Raw genomic sequence first — 25,428 nt, forward strand, 5'->3', positions numbered from 1 at the left:
ATTAAGCAACCGCCTTTGGCTCAGGTCACGGTCCCGGAGTCCCGGGATCGAGTCCCGCATCAGGCTCCCAGCTCCATGGGGAGTCTGCTTCTCCCTCTGACCTTCTCACCTCTCATGCTCTCTCTCACTGTCTCTCAAATAAATAAATAAAAATATTAAAAAAAAAAAAAAAGAAAGAAAGAAAAGAAAATGGCTTTGGAGAGGTGCCTGGGTGGATCTTTCAGCTGAGCAGCTGCCTCTTGATTTCAGCAGGGGTCACGATCTCAGGGCTGCGAGATCGAGCCCCAAGTCGGGCTCCACCCTGAGAGTGAAGTCGGCTTGCGATTCTTGTTCTTCCCCTCCCTCTCACTCTCCCTCTGATCACATGTACGCGCACTCTCTCTTTCTCTCCCTCTCCAAAGGAAAAAAAAAATAGTTTTGGAAGAAGAAGAAAACTGATCATTTAGGAGCAGAATAATATATATCTTCATAAAACAAAAGGCAGATGTGAAGAGCATTTCAAAATATACTTACCCCAAAAGAAGAAGTTAGTTTGTTGTAACCTCCCTATTCCTCTAAACAAATCAATTGGTGTCAGGAGTACAAGCAAGTTATTATTATTTGGGGTTATATCGCATAGTTACAATGTATATATATAGCAGGCAAGTGCGGAGTCAGGCTGGAAGATTTATTTAGCACCTACTTTCTTTTAAGTGCATAGGTGATCTTTATGAATATCATTTTAAGCAGAGTCACTATTTATAGTCTTTCTTCTTTCTGGTTAGAGGTAGTCACTTAAGAAGTGCATCTGTGCTCAGATGAACAGACCAGATAAAGTGTGGTCTACTCCCTACAACAACTCCTCCCAGAGCAGAGGCTATACAAGCAGAAGGACTGTTCAGGATAGGCCTACTGAGGGAAAACACTTTTCCTCTGAACTGTTTTCCCATCATATAATAATCACAGATGTGTTCTGTTGGGGAAAAAAAAAATGGCTCTTCAATGTAATAAGACTATACACCTAAGCATGCAGCAAGTCTTTTCAAATTATATATTTGAAGGGAAAAATATATAACTTTCATTAAACATTAATACCAATACTCAAGCCTTAACCACAATAATTTGTTACACTAAAAATAAGGAAACCAAAATGCTGAAAGTGGAAAACATAGCCCTGAATCTTTGGCCACATTATCCACTTGCTTCATTTTTATTTCCATTAAAAAGACAGAATTCCCTAATGCTTTATCAATTTCTAAATTTTTCACAAACCTCAAACCATCTCAGCGTTCTACTTTTATTTCTATGGTGATTATGCTTTTTTTAAACTTTTCCTTGTCACTAAGTCTAAGAAGCACTTTCCAGATTCATTTACCTCCTAACTATACAGTTAGTATACGGTGATTCCCTTCTTAAAACACATACACACACACACACGCATGCACACTTACACAAACAGTAACTCCATTTAGGTCTCACCTTGTAGAAAAAGAAACACATCACTTGGAATGCACCAACACTGGAATTATAAAATAAGGAAAAAGAAAGTCTTCAACATGAAAAATGCTCTGTGATCTGACTTAGTGCCTGAACTCCTTCACAGAGTGTTCCGGGAGTGGGGGGAGGTGACATCAAGGTTCTCTTTTCTTCTTCTTCCCAATAAATACTAACTCTCTATAGAGATCTGTGTAAATTTCTATCTATATATTTCTAATATGTAAGGGCTTGAACTTATACAAGTGTGATATTTTCATCAAAGGTGAATTCTTCATGATTTTGCTGGGACCATCCATCATTCTCCAGAAAACTTAGAGAACCGCTGCATAACTACAGTCCAGAAGATTCTCATGTGCATAATGATTCAATAATAGATGCCCAACCCAAAACCTGATGCACCATGACCTTGCCGATTTTGTCATTTCCACAGATTTATTGGCTTATTTTGCTGAGATACTGGCTTAATCATCATGTCCTCATCAGGGACTTTGAACATATCTGAGGGATGTGAGCTGAGTTAGGAAGCTCACTTGGGGCTGAAGCACATGCAAAGAGTAGAAGGTGCCTGGTCATCCAGATCCCAACACAGAGGAAAACTGCTCTCCAGGTAGTTCAAGTAATTCAAAATTCTATGCATTCAGGGTTCATCCTTTTGGTAAATAATCCATCACAAGATTGATCAGAATTCATTAAACATAACATTTCTTTTTCCACGTTGTCCTCCTACTGGCAAAATATCATTTGCAATCATGGAACACAAATTAATAAGTGACTTTACTGGTAGCGAGGATGAATATTTTCTTAGACTAACATGCTCCCTAGAATAGCATACAGACTGGTGGTTAAGAATTTTCAAAAAAGCTAGCTATGGTTAGCTGAGGATGTGACCCTGGAGCAAAGTGAGGCTTGCATGGGAACTCATATCAAAAAGTATTTTGATTAAGCTCAGGGAAAGGAAAGTCTTTAATGTAAAAGGACATAATTCACCCAAGTTAAAGGTGCACGTTATCTTTGGGTCACTTTGCTCAGGAATATACAGGAGAGTATCTGCTCTGAGCGCAGTAAAATCTCCTTTCCTGACTCACAGCTCTGTGGCGATATGGCTGGAAAGCCAGGAGCAAACTGGAGAGACATTCCTCAAACACACACAGAAGAACACCCAAGACGTGCTATGATCACCACACCAGCCAACTGTGAGCAGATACAGGCCTGGGAAACAAGGTACGATTTCTCCAAAGAAATGCTCTGATCCAAACGGCCTCTTGGAAAGTATAAAATCCAGTTAAATCTTAAATCAATGTTACATTATTCACCATTTAATAGTCAATCTCTACCCTGCCCACCCGCTTTCCCAAGAACTTGATTCTAAATGACAATTTCAGCTTGGATTTTAATACTCCTTCCAGTGGACTTTTCCCGGATGGAATTTAAATGATTAAAAGCAAACAGACCCACAGTCATTAGCCCTCATCCTTCTGGCAGCATTTTGTGCTGTCGGTATGTTTATTTTTCTGAAATCAATGGAATAGACGCATAACATTCTGATTTTCTCTTTGCCTTAAAAAAAAAAAAAGTATGTTTCTCACACATAAATTAGATACTGATCTTGGAATATGCAGCTATTAGAAAAAGACACAGCAGCTAAACCAAACTGCTCACAAAAAAAGTGGTAAAAGAATTATTTTTCCTTAGACCTGCCATTAGTACTTCCTTAACTAACTTAATTGATAAGAAATAACTCTAACCATAACTAGCTAGAGAAAAAAAAAAGTTTTATTTTAAATGAAGTATACTATGACTTCAAAAATTTACAGAACTTACAATCTTTGATTTAAGGTTTTTCCCAGAAACTGATTTTATCCTGAACATCTGCAATATTAGTTTCTCCTTTCATTTTGTAAAAATCTACTCATTCTTTTATAATCCACAGAGGATTCCTATTCCTTCTTTGCACACACTGACCCAAATATAATTCTTGCCCTTCTCATCAACTCAAAACAAAAAACAAAAACCTCATGGCAAACCTATTTAATTGCTAAGCGAAGAATATGGAAAAAAAATTAAAACCTAAATCATATCCATAATGGAAAAAAGACATTATAAATCTAAAGCAAATTAATAATACCGAAATGTTTGTCCTTTAGAACTGATGCACTTTGTTAAATTGAGAGCATATCAAAATATATGGTTTGACTTTAAAGGAAGTAAAATACTCTGATATATGGTGCACACATTTCTAAAACATATTTCTCTAGAGAATTCATGAAAACTGATGCTTAATTTTCTTTACAGTGCATTCTGAACCAAGTTTCTTCATAAAAGGAATGCACCATACTTTCAGAATGAAAAGAAAAACATTTTCTTTGTTTCCATTCTCCTCCATCTACAGAAAATAGAAAGCATGGACTAAATTTTTAGTGCCTATTCCTTCAAAAGGAAAAAAAATGGAAGAATTATGCTTTCGAGCAAAACAAAAAAAAATTACAAAAATTTTGGGGATTTCTCTGTGACTCAGGTCTCAGTCTTAAATAGTGGCATTTAAATGAGTTTCCTGGTGACTTTTCTCATTAAGCCTTCCTTAAAATATCAAAATGTAGCTGAGAACAGCATCGCTACTGCCTTTCAGAGACCTCCTTCAAGAGACTGCTTAGAAACACTGAGGAAAAAATAAATTAATTAAATTTAAAGAGAGAGAGACAGAGACAGAGACAGACTGCTTAGAGGCTGGATTGCAAACCTAGCTCAGTGGTTCCCCAACCTGGCGGCATATCGGTATCGTCAGGGGGAGCTTTTTAGAAATGCAGGTGCCCTGGGCACACCCACTAGTAATTCTTATTCAATATAACCCGTGGGGGCCCAGGAATATGAGTTTGTTCACACTTCCCAAATGATTCTGTTTTGGTTTGGAAACCATCAACAATGAGAGATAAATGCTGCTCCAACTGTTGACCAAGTAGCCAAGTTCTGGCTGATACTAACGCATTATGTTCACACTGCAGTCTCCCTTTTTGATAGCGATCACTTGATAAGGTTCCAATATACAATACCCACTTTCATTCATGCCTTTATAAAAACTGTCATGGTAAAAAAAAAAAGAGAGAGAGAGAGAGAGAGAGCAAATGTTCTGTCATATTCTCCAGATTTCAAGATAGTAAGTTATCTGACTTTCAGAAGTTTACTCTAGAAAAATGAAGAGCGTGAATCTGACTTTAGTGATTTCATTCTTCCCCACCAGCCCACCTGTCAATCCTTTGGGTCTTCCAAGGTTTTTGTTTGGGGTCTAGGAGCTTAAGTTAAACTTGTTCTATTGTCTTGTCCAAAGATGATGAGAATAAATAACATTTTCCATGATGTTACCTAACTTTTGGCTTAATGAATTCAAACATGCCCATCTAAAATCAAAGCCAAAATTTAAAAGTAAACAAAATGCTAGCTAGTTACCCAACAACATAGAGTATGTCCAAGCTATCTTCTGATGTGACAGAAAGATTGTGGCTGCTAAGGAAGGAATCCTGGCTCTCTTACTCTACACCTTTCATGTCACTCTTAGTAGGCTTTGGAATTTTTAAGCTACAGTTCCTTCGTCTCCATAATAGGAATGATGCTATTAGACTTAGCGTTATTCTGAATATTAAAGGGATAATGTATGGAAACCACTGTGTTCATAATAAATGCTCAACAATTTTGAGGAGTCAGGCTTTGGTCCTGGAGAGACTTGAGCTTTTATTCCAGGTCTACCTCTTGTGACATTAGGGAATCCCTTAAATGTCCTAAGTCTCAATCTCATCACTTATAATGGATAAGATAGCAGTACCTGCTCCCTTTAATGACAGCAAAGAACAATGCACGTAGAGCATTTCACGCATTCTTCCAGGTTGCTGGCACTTCATAGGCCTGATCTAATGGCAACTATTTATTATTACTTTCCTTCTCAACCTGCCTTCCGAAGATTTAGGAAGAAGTTTGGGTTTGCAGAAATGAAGAAGATCTGATGGGTATTAAGGAGGGCACAACATGTGATGAGCCCTGGGTGTTATATAAAACCAATGACTTGTCGAACTAATGATGTACTGTATGTGGGCCAACTGAGCATAATGATAGAAAAGAAGGGAAGAGGATCTCAGCTCTCCTTTCACAGATGAGGGCACTGAGGTCAAAACAGTTAGGTGATTTCCTTCAGGTCACACATCTGGTTGGTGACAGAGCTGCGTCTCTAACCCTGAGTCCAGTATTATCCTTACTTTAGGGCAATATTTCTCTTACCTCCCTCAACAGAGATGAATGCTATTTATGATGAACCCAATCACTGAGAAAACCATTATTGAATTACCCTCATGGCTAGAGAACTCAGTCTTAAATGTCAATTTTAAAAAAGCAACCAGATCATTGTTTGTTATAAAATACCACTATTGGGGTGCCTGGATGACTCAGTCGGCTAACCATCTGACTCTTGGTTTCGGCTCAGGTTGTGAGATCTAAGCCCCATGTCAGGTTCCATGCTCAGTGGGAAGTCTGCTTCAGATTCTTTCTTCCCCCCCACCCACCCCTCCTTGCTAACACAAGCTCGCTCTTTCTCTTTCTCTCTCAAATAAATAAAATCTTTTTTTTTTTTTAAGTTTAGTTATTTGACAGAGAGCAAGAGCACGAGCATGGGGAGCAGCAGAGGAGGAGGGAGAAAGAGAATCTCCACTGAGCAGAAAGCCTGACGCAGGGCTCAATCCCAGGACCCCGAGATCATGACCTGAGCCAAAGCCAAGATGTCCAACCATCTGAGCCACTCAGGTGCTCCTCAAACAAATAAATAAAATCTTTTATAAAAATACCACTATAAAAATATAATAACGGGGCACCTGGGTGGCTTAGTGGATTAAAGCCTCCGCTTTCGGCTCAGGTGATGATCTCAGGGTCCTGGGATCGAGCCCTGCATTGGGCTCTGCTCAGCGGCGAGCCTGCTTCCCTCTCTCTCTGCCTGCCACTCTGCCTACTTGTGATCCCTGTCTGTCAAATAAATAAATAAAATCTTAAAAAATAAAAATGTAATAACATAACTCTCTGGAATAAAAGCCAATGAATGACTAAATCTGGTTAAGAATCAGAAAGGAGCACTTTTGTGATTTTTTTTTTTCCCTAAATGCATAGAACTCTCCAAAATGCCCCGCTTGTTCTTGGGTTATTGGTTGTACATAAACAGAAAACAAACTCTCCTGGTCTCACGACAACTGGAACACAAATTCCCAGGAAGCCTAGTGAGCTCTCTCAGGGTGATCGATGACAGATGTAGAGTTGGGAGGCACTTTCCATGCTCTGAGCAGAGTAAAGGTCCACAGAGATATGGGCCAAAAAAAGCTGCACATAAAACTTGAAAAGAGGGCAATGCATCTTCTGGAGTCCCTTTGGACTTTCTCTTTCACTAACAGAGGATTGCAACCTAAGTGGTTTTTGGCCACAGCAGAAAGTAACAAAAGGCTGCATGGCTGATTTTTCTTAAATGAAAAAAGAGAGGTTTATGGTATTTAAATTGCATGGTCCAGATGGTGTTTTCCATCCTTCATGCTCTTTTGGTGATGGCCATGTCTTGCCTATGGCTTCCGTGGCAGGACACACTCACCAGTCAGCAATTTCACCACTGCTTGGGTCCAAATGAGCTATGGAGAAAGAAATTAGGGTGAGTGGAGAGGCCACAGCTGGGAGACATCAGCCACACTCAACAGGCCTCTCCCACATACATAAACAGAGCAGACAGAGGGAAGAAGGGAGGAGAAGCAAAATACTGAGGTTTACAGGGTAGGACTTGGGGCCTGCAGAGGACAGCTCACCACATGACATGTGCCTACAGGTTCAAACCCAATTGCTGAAAAATCCCTGAGTGGCTCTGAAAAAGGTGGCTATTAAATTTCTCAGCTGAAACGTTCAAAGGCTTTCTGATACCACAAAATATTTTTTTGTGCACTTAAACGGTTCCTTAAATACCTCACGGAAGGAGAGAATCATTTAGTAAGTTTATTCTCATGTAGGAAAGTGTCTCCTTTAATAATGGACTATGTTAGCCGGGTTTGGAGTTCCTTCTGTGGTTTTAACTCTCTCTCTCTTCACCACAGTTCCCAGTTGAAAATTTCGAGCTTCAAAATTCCCAAGGACCACTATCCTACCCTGTTTATTAGAAGAAACATTGAGGAAGGTAACACGTCGTTCGTGGCATATTGCATTTGTGCCTGAACTGTAAAAGGAAACTAATGCCTTTAGCAATGGATTATGGCTTTTTAAGTACCATTTTCCATGCATAATACTGTAATAAAAAAAGAAAACATCCAAATGAGATATCAGCAAATTTTTTTCTATAGAGTGAAAGAAAATTTTGTAACTCCATATTTGTGTTTTATGTTCAGCCACCTGCTTGTACAATACCAAGTTGTGTCTTTTTTTTTTTTCTTTTGGCCCAAAGCAGAGGGTCAAGCTTCCATCGCTCTCCAGGGTCACAGAGAACGAGCGCCAACTCGGCCTCCTCCTCAAATGAACAAAAATGTGTGAATAAGTAATTCCTCCCTACAATTCTACCAGACCACAATGCTTTTAGGATGTGCATCCTAATTGGGTCCTCCCCGGGAAAGAACATTAAATTTAAATTGTGGCTTACGTCAACAGCAAAGGCAAAGGAAGCTCAGAACAGTGTTCTCAGTGACTTTTTTAGAATGCATAGCTCTTGAAAATACTGGGCACAGCTTTCTACAACTCAGCTAATTATGGGGTTCACTTTTTAATCTTTTTCTTCAATGCTATTAAAATTATTTATTAAAAAAGAAATCTACCTCATACGCTCCTAGTTGGAATATGCTGACTTTTTTCAAATCAAAATGTATTGAGAAACAGAGGTGTTCCTACCCTTGGAGCCAGTAATTCTGTATCTAGAAATTTATTCTAAATCAGAAATTCAAACAAACATTTCTAAAAGTTTTTTAATATAATAGTGACATATAAGAAATGGGGTTAATGTTCACAAGTGAAAAAAGGATCAAATCAATTGTGGGGTAGAATGTTTTGAAGAATATTGATTAATATTGGAAAATACAGTGAGACAATGTTAAGTTTTTCAAATGATACAAACTATTTATAAACTTGATTCTAATTTTAAGTACATATTTATATATGTGTATTTATGTGTATGTGATGATCTATATCTATATATACAAGTATAAATGGAATGGAAATGGAATAAAATGGAATGGAAAGAAAAAATACTATTTTTATTTTCTACTTCAACGGTGCCTGTTATTCCCAAATTTTTTACAATGAACACAGATTGATGTTAAAATTAGAAAAAGATAAATGTAAAAAAGTATATTAAAACTTTCAAAATTGGATATCCTGAGGAATTTTAAAATCATACATCTTGGAACCAAAAGAAATCCCATCTGGTGTAGTTTTTTTATTAAAAACTTAATGCATTTTGTTAGAATAGGCCCAGCGATCTTAACTGACTTATCTAAGGAAATAGTTTAAAGACTATACCTGGTTTTGAATTGAAAAAAAAAAAAAAAAAAAAGGCAATTTATTTCTCATAAGACTGAATGTGCTACTTCAATGACCTGTACTCACCCACCACAAGCTTGCAGGCTTCTTCTGGTTACCAAGGACAAGTTCTAAGAATTGAGATGAATAACAAAACCCACAGAATGATGGCTTTAAAATTGGGTGGACCCCAGAGATCATCCATTCCAGAATTTCCACCGCAAACGCAATGGAATGACTGGTTCAGCAATTGTTTAGAGGAAACTCCTTAGGAGAACAAGGACACTGAGCATGCGCAGCTCCTTCTGCTAACGCAATGCCACGTTCAACCGTGTTATACACTGGATCTTTTAGAGTCTTCCAAAAGAAAGCCAGGATGTGGGCGCAGGCATTTTATTTGGAGATGAGCCTAGGAAGAACTGTGAGGGAAATGGAGGAGAAACAATGGGGAAGAGAATGAAAACCTATAGAGGCGTTGGTATGGGGACTACCGCTGTGGAAAAATGAGACTCCTTTTGGCTGGGGAACCTCAGAGACATTGCGGCACATGCCTTAAAATTGTGTCACCGTCGGTGGTAAAGCTGGACTATTTAACCACTAACTCTTGTCCCACACTGGTTGCGGGTCTATCCTAAAAGGTTAACTCGCTGGCACTTGCTGCCCCCAGGCTAAGCACACTTCTAGAAACTGACCTGGGTTGACACACGCAGGTACCTTCCACAAGCAGGTTAAGAGTTCACTTAAACTCATGACATCATAGAGGGGACAGAGGCGTAGGGGCAGGTTAGACCTGAGCGGGAATCGTGGCTCTGCCACCTACAAAACTTGGGGCAGGCTATTAAATTTACTGGAAACTCAAGTTTTCCATTGAATAAATAGGCACTTTCATTAGGTTTTCATTTCCTTCCAGCCACCTTAGAATATCAAGCAATTTTCTTTTGTGCCAGGTCACTAGGCAGGGCTGCTAAAAGCAGCTGTCTACTGTTTCTACCATTTGAACAGAGCACAAAACGTGAATTTTAAACTATGCTCCATCAACTGCCATTTAAGGTATTCCAATCCTGAACGCTCACTTATCTTTTATGGTAATTATCCCTTATGCTAATTTGGTGGACTTCTGTCCCATTTAGGAATATTTAAGATCAATAATTTCTCTGTTAGGGGTGCCTGGGTGGCTCAATTGACTAGGCATCTGATTCTTGATCGGGGTTCAGGTCTTGATTTCAGGGTTATGAGTTCAAGCCCCACCTTGGGCTCTATGCTGGGCAGGACATGGAGCCTATTTAAAAATTATATTATTATTATTATTATTATTATTTCTGTGTTATAATAAAGCCATGGTTTTATAACTTTGAAATTTCACAATAACAATTAACACCACACTATTTAGTGCTTTAAGGTATACTAAGCAATCTTTACAGTGGACTTCACATGGGATATCTCAAAAAAGCTCACTAATCATATTTGTGAGGTGCTATTAAGAAGCATATTTTACTGATGAGAAATGTTTAAACTGAAAGGTCAATAACTTGCCCATTTGTGTAATTAAAATGCAACATAACCAGAGTCCCAACCTAGATCTGAATGTATCCAGAAATAGTGCATCAACTACCTCGAATCCCTTCTGCTCTACTGGCACTTGGACAGATTGCATGCCTGTAAGTGAAGACAATCTTCCAACTCCTTAATCATCAATATGCACTCTAATAATCAATAGTGGCCTAGTAGAAATAATCAATAAGCTACCTCAATAGAGCATCACTATATGCCATACAAGTCTGTCATTCCCAGTCTCTTTATTTTGGTTCTTTGGATTCAGACAGATCTGGATTCAAATTCTAGTCCAGCGTCTCCTATCTGTGTAATGGACAAATGACTTTGCTTCCACATTGCTTAGTCCCCAATAATGCTCAGTTTGTGTTGCTGGCAGAATATAGAAATTAACTAACATGCATTTCATGTGTCTCAGAAAGAGCACAGGTTCACAAAAGCACAGCTAGAAATTACTACTTCCCAAATGTCAGCAAAACCATCAATCCACGTCTGTTGACCAATTAGAAATGCTCTGGACTCCAAGAGTAGTATCATAGATGTTTTGGCACTCAAAATACATGAAAATATATCTACTGGATTAATTAAACTTCTTTGTTATTATGAGTAGTTCTCATGGCTAAAATGTTGTGCTAGACTTTTCACACTAAGTAAAACTGGTCCAACTTCCATCAATTTACAGACTCGTAAAATATCTCTTTGTCTGTAGATAGAAAACAAGTAGTTGTACATGTATACACAACATCCTTGTGTTTATATATTTATATGTAGAAATAAAATTATTAATTTACTCCTACTTTACATAGGTTGTTAAAGGAAACATGCGATTTTACTACTCCCACAATATAATGAATTCATTAACTTTTCTTGGTGAATGACGTGATTGTAGCAAAGGGTTAAGAGTCAAACAAGAGGGGAGGAAATAGAATTCAGAAATGAAAATCTATTCTGAAAATCCTGTGATTGCCCATCAGTGAAGTCATTTTGGAAAAATAGCCTGTGGGTAAAATTGTAAACACCATATGTTTTTGAATATTGAAGCGTTGTCTAAGAAAATGCCTGAAAATAGAAAAACTTTAATCCCAAGATTACTTTGCATTGGCAGATATATCCATAATATTAATACCCTTTTCCTTTAAAACCTTGCTGGTTCTGCAAATAGTTTTTTATACTAACTCAAATGAAGGCTACAAAGAATTTATGTCTTTATTGAGCTTTATAAATTCCATAGTTATTGGAAAAGAATGAGCTTCTAGGAAAAAATCTTGTATTTAATTCACATCTGTGTTTTTTGGTGATTCTGTCATTAACGCACTGTGACCTTTCTGTGTGTGAGATTTCTCACGGAAATCCAAGCAAATGGTGCCGTTCATCCTCTGAGTTCATTACCAAAAAAGTTATAAGTAGGATACTGTAAAACAAAAGCCATTGTGCATCTCTAAGTAGATCATATTTTATATTTTAGTGTCCTCAGTGACTTGTTTTTTTCAGTGACTCTTGAAAAGAAATGTAGACAGCATCACAGATGAATACAAGTTTCAGTACCATTCTGTATAGCTAGCATTTTGTCATAAGAGAAAACATTAAACAACTAGGTCTAAAGGCAGTGGAAAGGAGATGGATGGCATGATTCACACTACCATTTGATTAGATAGATAGAATATTTGTAATAAAGCATGTCCTAATGGCACCCGAGTAGCACAGTTAGCTAAGTGTCCGGCTCTTGGTTTTCAGCTCAAGTCGTGATCTCAGGGTTATGAGATCAAGTCCAGCACTGGGCTCTGCGTTCAGCATGGAGTCTGCTTAAGATTCTCTTTCTCTCTCCTGCTTCCTCTGCCTCTCCCCCTGCTCTCTTGCTCTTTCATACAAATAAATAAATCTATAAAAAATGTTTTTAAATAATAAAAAAGATTTTTTTAAAAACATGTCCTAATACTACCTACTGAAGAAACACCAAAAGAAACAATATGGAATCCAAAAGGCATTTTTCTCACAGTGTTAGTGTATACATCAGTCAACCATCACATAGCTTGAGAATTGTATAAATTTCTGTGTATCAATTTTAGCAAGTTTATCAGTCTTAATGCTTTCAGCTGTTGAGCAAACTCATTAACATACAATTTAATTAGTTTATAAAAGTGCCTAATAAAGGGTAGTTTAACACTAGTTAATATGGACTCACATAAACAATCATTTCCTGTGAATGCTTATTAATTAGACAAGTAGAACTTAACAAATAAAACTACTGTGAGATTTGGGCAAATCCTTCCACAACTCTGGTCCACAGTGACTTCATGCAGAATGCATGGATTGCTTGATTTGCAGTGTCCTCCTAACCTTGAAAGTTTTGAATTGTCATTTCATGTATTTGTTTTCATAAATTAAATTCAAGTTGAACGTACTTAATGAGAAATCTAAAAAATAGTGTAATGGAAAGTTTTAGAAATGTTTTCTTTTGAATAGCTTCCAATCTTCCTCTCATATTTGCTCACTTACATATTTACCTAACCAAGCAAAAAGCAATTCCATTTTTCTTTACCGAATAATTTATGGATAACATATATTTTTACATTTTTTATTATATTTCTATTTACTTCTCTCCCTTCCATTGGAAAGTAAGCTCTTTGAGAACAAGAGCCATGCCCATTTCTTTCTTTTTATTTTAATTGTCCTTAGCAAAATGATTTACTCATGTGTTCATTAAATATTTTTAAATAAACTAATGTTGTCTCAGAACATCAATTTAGTGAGAGCTCAGGCATCTGCCTTTTCCTGCCACCCTCCCTGAGGCTGTGGGTGTGGCATAATCTGAAATTCAGATTGGAGAGTTTCTCCACTCTTGCCTTTTTTACATTGCTCTAAGCCATTTCAGAAATCATCTGCTCTTGCTCTTTACCCTCTTGGCTTTGAGAATTGGTTTATCCTCCTTGTTTTGTTCCATTTGGCTTTGGCAACTGTTCCCACACTGTTTACCTTGTGTACTGACCTTGGAAACCCCTAAGATTTGCCTCTGCTAATTGTCTCCGCCTCCTTTGGCTCCAAATTCTAAATCATTGCCCAGACTAAGCCTCTGAGACACCACCTGCCCTGTCTTGTGGAAAGGAGATCATATTTGATTTCTTTGGAAAACATCCATCTTATCAGGTTCATGCAAATTTCACATTTGTTTGTAATGGCCATTTAAAACCCAGACAGCAATAATGTGAAAAAGTTTCTACCTGTGAAGGTGAAGAGAACATTCTCTTGGTTCCAGGAACAAGTGCCTATATTGAAACAAAGCAGTAGAAGAAAGGATGTACTTTGTCATAGACTGCATGAAGAATATGGAAAAATAATTAAGAATTAAGGATGATAAAATATAAAGTATAGAACCTAGTAGTTTAAAAGAACTCCAGAGCTTTAAATAAATAAAAGATCTAATAAAAAGCCTTCACTCAGTATAAATCTCCCTTATAAAATATTTCTGATACATGAACATTCAGACTGTTTTAATATTTCCAGAGATAAAGAGCTAAGGAAGCCAATACCTTAGAAATTCTACCTTTAATGGATATCTGCATGCAGTAATTTCCACCATGTTTGTCCTGGTGTAATCCTTTGAAAACTACACACACACACACAAATGTCTTTCCTTTCCAAGTGATAATTCTTTAAATTTTGTAAAATGACCATGACAGCCTCTACTACCACCACCACCTGTATGTGTGTGTGTGTGTGTGCATACATCCATGTGTGTACCTAATTATAAGAGCTTTCTACCTATTAATACTGAAGCAAGTACTTTACATGTATTATCTCTCTTATCATAACTTATGAAGTTATTATTAATTTCACTGTGGGCTTATGTTTAACGTTTCAGAACATGATTTCTATCATATCATTATAAAGTGGACTCTAAGCTTGAATTTTAAAATGAGAATGCTGATACATGCCTGGTATAGGTCTTGCAAATCTTAAGTGAATTAGAGTTTGGTATAAGAATTAAGTTAGGTAAAGGATGGAAAGCACCAGGATTTTCAACAAATGGAGACTGTCATTTGCCTATCAGCATTAACTGCTTTCAAGCCAGGCATCTTCAATCTAGTATTTATGCAACTGAGTTAAAAATGTTTATATAATTATAAAAAATAATACATATCCAGCATAAAAGCTGAAACAAAAAATAAAACCAAGAGACAGCATGTATCAGAAAGACAAAGATAGTATTTGGTATATATCTGTTGCATTTTTTACTTGCATAGAATTTCAATTGTTTATATAGATGAAGATCATCCAGCTCTGGGTTTTTAGCATTAATACACAGGTGTCTTACCATATCATTGGAAACTACCTCTTCATAAGTTTCATTTTGATGGAAGAATGATCATGTGAATATGCCATGACTCTAATAACTGATCTCATTTGGATGTTTACTTATTTGAATAGTTCACTATTATAAACACCTATGTAATGAACCTGTTCATTCACAAATATTACTCTGTTTTTAATTTTTATTAGAATAGAGCTCAGATATTTTTTCAGATTTTTTTAAAAAGAAATAATCTTGATAAATATATTTCAGTTGATACTGCTGACTAAAATGCAAGGTTCCATAAATACCTTATCTTACATTTTGGGTGGATCTGTGTGTGTTTGTGTCTGTGCATATGTGTGTGTATATTAAACTTCATTGCATTGATTTTATTCCAAATTGATTCAGTGGGTCCAAAGTTTTTGTATATTTCTCACAGTTTTGCAACTTCTACAAACATAATTTGTCTAAGTCTTCATTCAAATTAGTCATATGAACTTTGAGGTAGAAGTATCTAGGACATTTTGACATGTCACTGGAGACATGCCAATTTGATATTGGTTCATTAATGAAAAATCTGGGAACATTGTTCAAATAGGTAAAAATATTACTAACAGTATGTGTCTCTATATCATCAACAAGATGGTAAAATTCCTTCCAAACTATACTATGACAAGGTAGATTCATCTTAAAAGGGTTCAAACAATTGAATGGAATTTGCAACCATATTTCAAATTTTAGAATTAAACTATTTTGAAATAGCTACTAGCGGTGTGCCTGGATGGATCAGTCAGTTAAACATGTGACTCTTAATCTCAGCTCAGGTGTTGATCTCAGGGTCATGAATTCAAACCCCTACTTTTTAAAAAAAATTGATAAAATAGCAAATAATAGGTAATATGAATTAACAATCAGATCTATATCATTTCTACTGCCTAGGTATTTATCCATGCAATATTTAGAGAGTTATTTTTAGGGACATTGCCTTGGACAATGTTTCTCAATGGCAAAAAAATATATAACTTTGCCTAGAGAATCAAATTTATTATTGTAAAAATAAAAGCACAAAAAATTATTAGGTAATTTCTTTCTTAAACATAAAAGTATGGGTGTTCGCATGGATGAATGGATGGATGGGTGGAATATAATATCCAAAATGTTTACTACATTATGGACAGTTTGACAAGAGGGAGGAGGAGCAGGAGACTTTGGTTTTGTCTGGTCCCAGGAATTCAGCTAGATAACTATCAAATCATTCTGAAGACCTGTGAACTTAACTAGAGAGCTAAGAAAAGCATTGTGTAACTCTACAAATAAAAAAGTGATGACTTTCTGCAAGAATGACAAGATGGAAAAACTCACCTCAAAAAAGAGAACAAGCAGGAGTACTGACTGCCAGGGACCTAATCACTATAGATATAAATAAGATGTCATAACTAGAGTTTAGAAAAATGTTTATAAAGATACTGGCTGAGCTTGAAAAAAGCATAGGAGACACTAGGGAATCCCTTTCTGGAGAAATAAAAGAGCTAAAATCTAATTAACTCAAAATAAAAAAGGCTATTAATGACATGAAAGAAAAAATGGAGACTCTAACTGCTAGAATAAATGAGACAGAAGAGAGAATTAATGATACAGAAGACAAAATGATGGAGATTAAAGAAACTGAGAAAATAAAGGGATAAACAACTACAGGATCAGGAGGGGGGAATGTGAGAGGTAAGTTATACCATCAAGCAAAACAATATTAGGATAATTGGGACCCCAGAAGAAGAAGAAAGGGGGGTGGGTGTGCAGAAGGTATACTGGAACAAATTATAGCAGACCACTTCCCTAATCTGAGGGAGGAAACAGGCATTCAAGACCAAGATGCACAGAGAACTCCTCCTCAAAATCAATAAAAATAGGTCAACACCTCAACATGTAATAGTGAAACTTGCAAATCTGAGACTAAGAGAAAATCCGGAAAGCAGCTCAGCACTGTAACCTACAAAGGTAGAAACACTAGACTGGCAGCAGAGCAATTCACAGAGATCTGGCATGCCAGAAAGGACTGTCATGATATATTTAGGGTACAGTCAAGAACACTTTATCCAGCAATGCTATCATTCAGAATAGGAGAGATAAAAACCTTTCAGGACAAACAGAAACTAAAAGAATTTGTGAACACTAAACCAGCCCAGCAAGAAATATTAAAGGGGATCCTTTAGGAAAGAGAGAGCCCAAAAGTAACATAGACCAGAAAGGAACAGAGAAAATATACAGAAAGAGTGACTAAACAGGTAATACAATGGCACTAACTTCATATCTTTCAAAAGTTAGTCTGAGTATAAATAGACTAAATTCCCCAGTCAAAAGACACAAGGTAACAGATTGGATTAAAAAAGCAAGACCCATTGGTATATTGTCTGCAAGACTCTTTTTAGGGCCAAAGCATATCCAGATTGAAAGAGAGGGAGTAGAAAACCATTTACCATGCTAACGGACATCAAAAGAAAGCTGGGGTAACAATCTTTATATCAGACAGATTAGGTATTAAGCAAAAGATTGTGATAAGAGATGAGGAAGGACACTATATCATCATTAAAGGGTCTATCCAACAAGAAGATATAACAATTGTAAATATTATGCACCTAACATGGGAGTAGCAAATAATATAAACCAATTAAAACAAAATTAAAGAAGCACACTGATAATAATACAATAGTAGCAGGGAGTGTTAACATCCTACTTACTGAAATGGACAGCTCATCTAAGCAGAAGATCAACAAGGAAACAAGGGCTTTGAATTACACACTGAGCCAGATAGAATTCACAGATATATTCAGAGCATTCCATCCTAAAGCAACAGAATACACATTCTTCTCAAGTACACATGGAACATTCTCCAGAATAAATCACGTACTGGGTCACAAATCAGGTCTCAACTGGAACCAAAAGATTGAGATCATTCCCTGCATATTTACAGACCACACTGCTTTGAAACTGGAATTCAAACACAAGAGGAAGTTTGAAAAGAATCAAATACATGAAGGTTAAAAAGCATCCTACTAAAGAATGAATGAGTCAATGAGGAAATTAAGAAAGAATTTTAAAAATTCACAGAAACAAATGAAAATGAAAACATAACTGTTCAAAGCCTTTGGGATACAGCAAAGGCAGTCCTAAGTGGGAAGCAATATAAGCCATTCTGAAGAAACAATAAAGGTCTCAAATACATGAGCTAACCTTACACCTAAAGGTGCTGGAGAAAGAATGGCAAATATAGCCCAAACCCAGCAGGAGAAGAGGATTAATAAAGATTAGAGCAGAAATCAATGAAATAAAAACCAAAAGAAAAGGAGAACAGATCAATCAAATTAGGAGCTGGTTCTTAAAAAGAATTAATAAGATCAATAAACTCCTGGCCAAACTTATCAAAAAGAAAAGAAAAAGGACCCAAACCCCTAAAATCATGAATGAAAGGAGAGAGATCACAACCAATACTGAAGAAATACACACAATTATAAGAACATATTATGAACAACTATATGGCAACAAATTAGGCAATCTGGGAGGAATGGATGCATTCCTAGAGACATATAAACTACTAAAACTGAACCAGGAAGAAACAGAAAGCCTGAACAGACCCATAACCAGCAAGGAAATTGAAGCAGTAATCAAAAATCTCCCAATAAACAAGAGCCCAGGGCAAGAAGGTTTCCAGGGGAATTCTACTAAACTTTAAAGAAGAATTAAACCTATTCTCCTGAAACTGTTTCAAAAAATAGAAATAGAAGGAAAGCTCTCAAGCTCTTTCTATGAGACCAGCATTGACTTGATCCAAAAAATCAGACAAAGACCCCACCAAAAAGGAGAATTATAGACCAATATCCCTGATGAACATGGATGCAAAAATTTCTCACCAAATACTAGCCAACAGGATCCAACAGTACATTAAAAGGATTATTCACCAAGACCAAGTGGGATCTATTCCCAGGTTGCAAGATGGTTCATCATCCACAAATCAATCAATGTGATATACTACATTAATAAGAGAAAGGACAAGAACCATATGATCCTCTCAATAGATGCAGAAAAAGCACTCAACAAAGTATAGCATCCTTTCTCAATTAAAACTCTTCACAGTGTAGAGATAGAGGCAACCTACTTCAATATCATAAAAGCCAAATACAAAAAGCCCACAGTGAATATCATTCTCAGTAGGGAAAAACTGAGAGATTTTCCCTTATGGCCAGGAACACGACAGGGATGTCTACTATCACCTCTGTTGTTCAACGTAGTAGTAGAAGTCCTAGCCTCAGTAATCAGACAACAAAAAGAAATAAAAGGCATCCTGATCAACAAAGAAGCCAAACTCTCACTCTTCACAAATGACATAATACTCTATGTGGAAAACCCAAAAGACCATCCCAAAATTGCTAGAACTCACACAGAAATTCAGCAAAGCATCAGGATATAAAATCAATGCACAGAAATCAGTTGCATTTCTATACACTAGTAATGAGACAAAAGAAAGAGAAATTAAGGAGTCAATTCCATTTACAATTGCAACAAAAACCATAAGATAATGAGGAATAAACCTAACCAAAGAGGCAAATGATCTGTACTCAGAGAACTATAGAACACCAATGAAAGAAATTGGGGACAACACAAAGAAATGGAAAAACATTCCATGCTAATGGATTGGGAGAACAAATATTGTTAAAGTGTCTATGCTACCTAGAGCAATCTATACATTTAATGCAAACCCTGTCAAAATGCCATCAACTCTTTCTATAGAGCTAGAACAAATAATCTTAAAATTTGTATGGAACCACAAAAGACCCTGAATAGCCAAAGGAATGTTGAAAAAGAAAACCAAAGCTGGTGGCATCACAGTTCTGGACTTCAAGCTTTATTACAAAGCTGTAATCATGAAGACAGTATGATACTGGCACAAAAACAGACACATAGATCAATGGAACAAAATAGAGAGCCCAGAAATGGACCATCAACTCTATGGTCAACTAAAGCAGGAAATAATATCCAATGGAAAAAAATACAGTCTCTTCAACAAATGATGTTGGGAAAATTGGACAGCCACATACAGAAGAATGAAACTGGACCATTTTCTTACACCATACACAAAATGGATGAAAGACCTAAAGGTGAGACAGGAATCCATCAAAATCTTGAAGGAAAACAGAGGTGGCAACCTCAGTTACCTTGGCCACAGCACCTTCATGCTAGACCTGACTCCAAAGGCATGGGAAACAAAGGCAAAAATGAACTATTGGGACTTCATCAAGATAAAATCTTTTGGGCAGCAAAAGCAACAGTTGACAAGACCAAAAGACAACCAACAGAATTTGAGAAGATATGTGGAAATATTTTACTAGATAAAGGACTAGTATCCAAAAATCTATAAAGAACCTATCAAATTCAATACCTAAAGAACACATAATCCAATCAAGAAATAGGTAGAAGACATGAACAAACATTTCTCCAAAGAAAACATAAAAATGGCCAACAAACACATAAAAAATGCTCACCATCACTTGCCATCAGGGAAAGACAAATCAAAAACCACAAGGGGATACCACCTCACACAGGTCAGAATGGTTAAAATTAACAAATCAGGAAACTTGACAGATGTTGGCGAGGATATGGAGAAAGGGGAACCCTCCTACATTGTTGGTGGAAATGCAAGCTGGTGCATCCACTCTAGAAAGCAGTACAGAGGTTTCTCAAGAAGTTGAAAATAGAGCTACCCTAAAACCCAACAATTGCACTACTAGGTATATACCCCATGATACAAATGTAATGATCTAAAAATCCCAATGTTCATAGCAGCAATGCCCACAATAGCCAAACTATGGAAAGAGCCCAGATGTCCATTAACAGATGAATGTATAAAGAAGATATGGTTATAAATACAAAGGAATATTAGTCAGCCATCAAAAAGGTGAAATCTTGTCATTTTTAATGACTTGGATGGAACTGGAGGGTATTATGCTAAGTGAAATAAGTCAAATCAAAGAAAGGCAATTATATTATTTCATTCATATATAGAATTAAAGAAACAAAACAGGATTATAAGAGAAGGGAGGGAAAAATAAAACAAGATGAAATCAGAGAGGGAGACAAACCATAAGAGACTTTGAATCATAGGAAACAAACTGAAGGTTGCTGTAGGGAGGGGTTTGGGGGATGGGATAACTAGATGATGGACATGATCAGAGCCCATGATGTAATGAGCACTGGATGTTATATAAGACTTATGAATCACTGAACTCTGCCTCTGAAACTAATAATATACTATATGTTAACTATATGTTAATTAATTGAATTTAAATTTTTTAAAAAAGGAGGCAACATTCTCTGCCCTTGGGGCATCTGGGTGGGTCAGTCAGTTAAGCATCCAACTCCTGGTTTCAGCTCAGGTCACAATCTCAGGGTTCTAGAATGGAACCCTGCACCCAGGCTCCCCACTCAGTGGGGAGTCTGTTTGTCTCCCTCTCTGTGCTCCTTCCCTTGTTTGCATGTGCACTCTTTCTGTTTCTCTAAAGTAAATAAGTAAATCTTTATTTAAAAATATTTACAACATCTTAAATCTTTTATGGTCAATAATACATTGTCCTACATCCATTGAGCTTTAGCTGTGGGTTGACAGGCAAGACTTATGAAAGCACATGTTTGCTAAAAGAATAGCTCTCATCTGTTAGTTTTGCTGCTTTAATAATGGAAATGTTTCAATGGATAGATAGTATTCTGCAAGTGTAATTTTTCATATAATAAAAATAATTTCAAGTGAAATTAGATTTCAGGTATTAGTTTATCACTAAAATATCATTTATTCCCTTTTAAAACACTGCTTTAAAAATGAGTTTTAAAAGAATTACTCATTTTTTCTTATGATGGATTCAAAAAAAGCCTGACAAAATTAAAGTAGCTTTTTTACAGCACCCAGAAGAGTCCATACAATTTTGTTCTGGGTTTCTATCATAACTTAAAGGGAAACTTGTATAATAACTAGAGACCATGATGTCCTACAAATAATGAAGAAAGATGTTCCCAGGTTCCTTGCTACCGAAAACCACATAGGTGGCACCAAGCTTGATTTCCAAGTGAACAGTCATGGCATTACCTTATCAATCTCAAGAGACCTAGGCAATGCTCCTGCTGGCAGCTTGTGCCATTGTTGCCACAATAATGTTAGTATCATATCCTCCAAGAATACTAGCCAGGGAGCTCTTAAAGGTTTGCTATCAGAGCCAGTCCTCCTGCCAGTGCTCAGCTTCCAGAAGCTTCAAGAACCAGATCTGGGCAGCCATCCTGGAGTTGTGTCTTCTGAACGTTACTGATCCCAGGGCTGACCACCAGCCTTATGTTAACCTGCCTACCATTGCCTCCGGTAACACAGACTCTCCTCTGTGTTATGTAGGCATTGCCAGCCCATACCCTAACAAGAAAGCACACTCAGCTGGTCTGAGATGGTGGCTATGAGACTGGGGAAGTTTTGAGCATTCGTGGCTCCATCCTATGAAATCCAGCTGAAGGTCATGCCTCATCTCTCCTTCCACAAAGTTCCTACTTCCAAGAGATTGGAAAAGAAGAGCAGACGGCTGCAGAAAAGACCATGACCAGGAGGAATTTCAAGGTGAATGGACAGCTCCAGCTCCTAAGCTACACTAATACTCAACCTGAGGTCACATCTGGGTCTGGAGTTGGGCAGGTGTCCTCTGTTCCTAGTCAGCACTTCCCTGCAGAGGACTGGAGCACTTAGCTTGATCACCGAGATCTGCTCTACAGCTCCCACTCTTCAGGTCACTGAAAGGGTAGGAACACCCAGCTCAGTAGTGGTCTTAAGCTGTTCTTCCACAGACTCTTAGAAAATGGAAATAATGTTGACAAAAATTAAACAGTATGCAAAAAAATAATGAAAGGAGATCTTCCTTACCTTTGCAACATTTGAAAACATGGCCTCCTCATCCAGCATGTTACAGCAGCTCTGCAATTTTTCTGATCTCTTTTTCTAACTTGTCTTCATTTTAATTTTTCTTTCATTTTTTAAAATCTCAAAGTTTAAGTTTCTTATAATTTGTCTTCAACATGGTATTCTGTGAAAAAATATATTAAAGGGGAGAGAAGTAATTTGGCTTAGATAATCACTGTTAAGGGTATTACCTTAATTTTTTTAAGCATATTGAAATGAGAAAGTCATTGAAAACCAATGGACAGGGGTACCTGGGTAACTCTGTCAGTTAAGCACCTGTTTTCAGCTCAGGTTGTGATCTCCAAGTCCTAGGCTGGAACTCCAGATCAGACTCCCAGCTCAGCAGAATTTGCGTCTCCCTCTGCTGCTCCCCGCTGCTTGTGCTCGCTCTCTCTCTCTCAAATGAATAAATAAAAATCTTAAAAAAAAAGAAAAGAAAAGAAAACCATTGGACAACCATTGAGGCATTATTTACAGGTTCTATTTGTATGACTTGGAGACTGTAATGTTAAGTAGAATCTTTGGCTGTCATTTTCTTCCACTGTGATGATGTCCTTGCTGTCCAAAACAGAGTAAATGAGCATTTATACCTGGTAAAGAAACTGTATATGAAGAAAAGAAGAAAAGTGAAAATAAGACCCCAACACTCATTGAGCTCCTATGTGCCAGCATTTACGACGTTGATATTGCTTTTAACTCTCACAAAAATTACAAGCTAATTAGAATTAGAAGCTCAGAGGAGTGGAGCCATTTTCCCAAGGCCTCATAGGTAGTAAGTGGCGTGGGCTAGCTCCAACTTCAGATTTCAAGCTCTCTCTCATTAACCATGCTGCCTCTCAGCTACCAGATGGTCTTTCATGAAGAAAGTAAAAAACTGTTGAGACGATATTATGAAACATCTTAAGACATTCAAAAATATTTTTATAGAGGGCATAATTATTCCCATATCACTGTGGTTAAAGTAAACAATATTAATCTCCACGGTGTTGATGCTTTCAAGTTTGAAGTTGCCTCTCTTGGAATTCCCGATAGTATATATAGTACATGACGTTGAGTTTCTTTACCTAGCTGAACAGCTTCCTTTCAGGGTCATAATACTCTATATATTAACATAGGATCACAGGAGTGATCATAGGAGTATCAGGGTTTCTCTGTAGCCCTTCCCTATGGTCTGAGAAACTCTAGATCTTTATTTTCATTGCACAGGATTAGAAGGAAAATATCAGCTCCAAATGTCAATGTAATTGAATCATAGCAATATCGAGAATTCTAATCAAACCAATCCCTCTTAAATCAGAACAAAGACTGGGGCACCTGGGTGGCTCAATGGGTTAAGCCTCTGCCTTGGGCTCAGGTCATGATCTCAGGATCCTGGGATTGAGTCCCGCATCAGGCTCCCTGCTGAGCAGGGAGCCTGCTTCCCCACTCCCTCTGCTGCTCCTCCCACTTGTGCTCGCTCTCCTTCTCTCACTCTAAAAAATAAAATAAAATAAAATAAAAATCAGAATAAAGACAGCATCAAGGGTAAAATATGCAAATTATTTTTGACACTCCTCTTCTTCATTGTAATCTTTCTCCTTGCATTGTTTTGCCTTTTCTTGTTTACTTAACAAATATTTATTGTGCATTTACTAAGTCCCTGTCATTTTGCTCAGACCATTTGCTAATTTCTGGTAAAAAGAGACTATTGAAAATTAAATATTAGTAATATTAGAAAAGAATGTATTATTTAATACACTGATAAAATTCCACACTCATGCTGGAAAAAACCTCACTGGGAATAAAAAATAGAAAAATAACTTCCTGAACAAAGTTTAAAAATAATAATGATAAGCAGATACATAGATATTGATATTATACCAAAAAGGGAAATTAAATTTAGTTCTTGTCAAATATAGGAAGAACAGCATCAAAATGATACCTGCTATTTTCATTCAGCATCATTCTTGAAATTTTGGCTAATTTCAAGAAGATATAAAGCAGAAATAAGAGATGTTACATTAGAAAATATAAGACAAAATTATGATGATTTACAATGGATAGGATATCACCACATAAGAGAATCAACACAAAACTGTTAGAATTAGTAAAATAAATCAAATGATCAAATGTAGGATTATTTTCTCTGCTGTTTATTTTGGACATTTATACCTACAAAAAAGTCAGAAGAATAATCTAATGACTATCTGTATTTTTTAAACCAAGATTCATCAAGTGTTAAAATTTTTGCCACATTTGCTTTTCTCTCATTTTATCCATATATCTGAGTTGTTTGTATATTTTCTCTTTTTATTTTTGTTAAAGCATTTAAGAGAAAACTACAAACATTACAATGCTTGATTCCTAAAACTTAAGCATGTATACAAAAGTATTTTTAAAAGTCAATATCTTCTCATATATAACCAATAACTAGTTAGAGAATAATGAAATAGATATCATTTGCACTAACAACAAAAAATTAATGGCCTTATTGAGAGATATGCTGGATCCAAACATCCAAATGAGAAAAATCATTTTAAACATTTGTTGAGCTACATAAAAGATAAACTATTTCTGGATAGAAGACAACATATAATAAGATTCCCATTTTTCTCAAATTAATTCATATGTACACATTACACAAATC

General features: G+C 36.6%; 1 long non-coding RNA gene across 2 annotated transcripts in view; it reads right to left on the reverse strand.

The window, feature by feature from the left end:
* The window catches only part of LOC131835304 (uncharacterized), a 59,339-nt gene extending 35,084 nt beyond the window's left edge, over positions 1 to 24,255 (reverse strand). For both annotated transcript variants that reach the window (XR_009355123.1, XR_009355122.1), the window contains exons 1-3: positions 24,117 to 24,255; positions 23,054 to 23,220; positions 22,767 to 22,926 (exon numbers count right to left, since the gene is read on the reverse strand). This is a non-coding gene — a long non-coding RNA (uncharacterized LOC131835304). The remainder of the gene's footprint in view (positions 1 to 22,766; positions 22,927 to 23,053; positions 23,221 to 24,116) is intronic.
* Positions 24,256 to 25,428: the final 1,173 nt, after the last annotated feature.

This window comes from Mustela lutreola, chromosome 7 (genome assembly GCF_030435805.1).
Source record: "Mustela lutreola isolate mMusLut2 chromosome 7, mMusLut2.pri, whole genome shotgun sequence".
Classification (NCBI taxonomy): Eukaryota; Metazoa; Chordata; class Mammalia; order Carnivora; family Mustelidae; genus Mustela; species Mustela lutreola.